Source organism: Gavialis gangeticus, unplaced genomic scaffold (assembly GCF_001723915.1).
Source record: "Gavialis gangeticus isolate Ggan-Ray unplaced genomic scaffold, GavGan_comp1, whole genome shotgun sequence".
Classification (NCBI taxonomy): Eukaryota; Metazoa; Chordata; order Crocodylia; family Gavialidae; genus Gavialis; species Gavialis gangeticus.
The window spans coordinates 107760009-107762507 of NW_017729024.1; positions in this window are offsets into that span (position 1 = coordinate 107760009).

A 2499-nucleotide genomic window follows, 5' to 3' on the forward strand; every position below is an offset into this window, starting at 1 on the left:
TTTTTTTTTTTTTTTTTTTTTAATATCTTCTAAAACAAGCATCTGCAATTCTATTATTGGTGAGGGGAGAGGGGGGCCTGGCAGGGAGGGGAAGGAAGCCCAACTACCAAGCATGTCTGATGAAAATCAGGAAGATTTGTATTGGAAAGGTCTGTGCTGTAGTAGCTCTAGATTACTAAATATAGCTTTTTTGGGGGGCAGATTAGCTGGGTGCTATTCAGCTGCTCTGTTGTCAGGCATATGCAATTCCTCAGTGGATTCCATAAACCAGGACTTCAACTTTGTTGTAAAATATGATTTCCATGTTATGTGATGGTCCAAACCATTCTAACTGTGCTCCAATTTTTCACACAATTTGAGTGTAAATATAGTAAGCTTAAGCAGTATTCATTACTTAAATGCCCAGTTTCCATTGAGAAAACGCAACAGTAGAGGATTTATTTTTTATTTTTTTCCTGTCTATATTATTTTTCACAGAGTCCTCAGCAGAACTTTCTGTAAGATCTTTTTGCATTTTTTAAAAATCTGTTTAAAACTACAAACTGCAGAAAGAAACCATACTCTCTTAAAATAAATCGTAATGAAATAAAATGCCAGAGTGCCCTCTACTGACTGTTAATACCAATACCAACAATAGTATGCAAAAAAACAAGGGGCTGTAACCAAGGAAAAACCATGGACTGAACACTCAGCACTGATTCTCAGCTGCATTTAATTTGAAACAGACTGTACTTGTTAAAAACAGATTTAGGTTCCTCCCACTTGAAGGAGTGATGAAGGCAAAGACAGCATCCAGCTTGACCGACTTCTCCAGTGGCCACTGACTGAGTTGCTGCATGAATCATATCAATTTTGCAACCAAGGAGATTTCCTCATTATGCAGTGGCAATTGAAAACATATTTTGTGGGGTGTGAAAGTCAAAACAAAGTATGCCCCGTTACATTTTATAAAGCTAGTGGGAGCTTATGCCCAAGAGTTCCTCGGGGACTGTGAAACTCCCACTCCAGAGTAACCCTTCCCTGCCCCAGTTCCCCCAGGATCAATGACAAAAGGGGGGCCATAGTCTGTATTTAATTTGGTAAACATATTTATAGTCTGAACACAGAAGGAATTTTCCTCATCAGGCACCAGGCATAGGATGGAAATACATGCTCGAAGTAGGAGAGGGTAGTTGCTGTTTGCAAAACAGCATGGCTGCATCCTGGGGAAGTAGGGGCATTCTAGAATTAGGCCTATTCAGACAAAACACAGGTATGCTTCCTATTTTGCCCAGAGGCACCCTTTGTCTGGAAGAATGTCAACCTTCTCACAATGCCACCCACTGGGTTAGCCATAGACAATTCATTTCAGCTTCTTCATACCCAGCTATGCTGAAGACACCGCCAACATTACATAAGCAGAACTTCCTGAACCCTGCCCTTCACCTGTAGGGAGAGACAGATGCTATACGTTTCCAGGGTTAGAGGGTAGCTGAGATGGGATTCTGAAGACTGATAAGTGGGTGCCTGCCCTCCTTAAATATCAGCCCACATGCCTAAGTCCCTTTGGATTCAACTGAAATCACACTAGGCACCTGTCTTCATTTTTAGATGCCTTTATACCTTTCAGATTCAGACCCACAGCCAGTACTGTGATGGATATATAGATTCCTAATCAGAGAGTCTCTACTGTGTTTCTCTGTCTCTAATAACACATTCCCATGTAACACTGAGACCTCCAAAGATAACCATAAAAATTGCTGAGGTACCTTTGTATTTTGATGCACTACAACCATTGACTAGTTCTGTAACATTATAATTCATTGCAAGTTGAAGATATGTAGGGCTTCAGAATTTTTATTTTACAGCCTAACCATGGAAATGAGTATCCAACATTGAGTATACATGCTCAAACTGTAAAATTCTAGTCAATGGTATTTGGCTATCTTTGTTCACCTATAAGGAAAGGGTTCTAGGATAAATTCTTACGGGGATTTTAGCCTTCCTCAGAGGTATCCAACAGGAGCCATCCTCAGGGACAGAGCACCAGATTAAATGGATGACCTGTGCAAAAATCCTGATAACAGAAAGCTTATACACAAAAAGCCAATATGTTAATGAATAAGATTTTTGAGCAGTTGAAAAGGACAGATGCCCAGAAAAAGGGCATTTTAAATATTCAAGGGAGAATTTACACAGACTTTCCATTCCTTTCCACGACTTTCCAAAATCAGCACATTTTGATTTAAATACAAGGATGTATTTTGTGAATCCTGACAGGGGCAACTTAGTAAAATGCCCTCCAGTTGTGTCTTGATGTTAGAGCCCTTCTCTCTGAATCAGAATTATATCTTGCCTTATCAAATCAATAATGGAATATTCACTTGGTGAATACCAACAAGGTATAACATGCAGGAAATCAATATTGGATGCAGAACTGGCAAAATAGTAGCTGATTAAAACCATCAAGGAATAGGTTCTCTCTGGGCTAAAAAACAAAGTGAACTGCCCCCCCCCCCC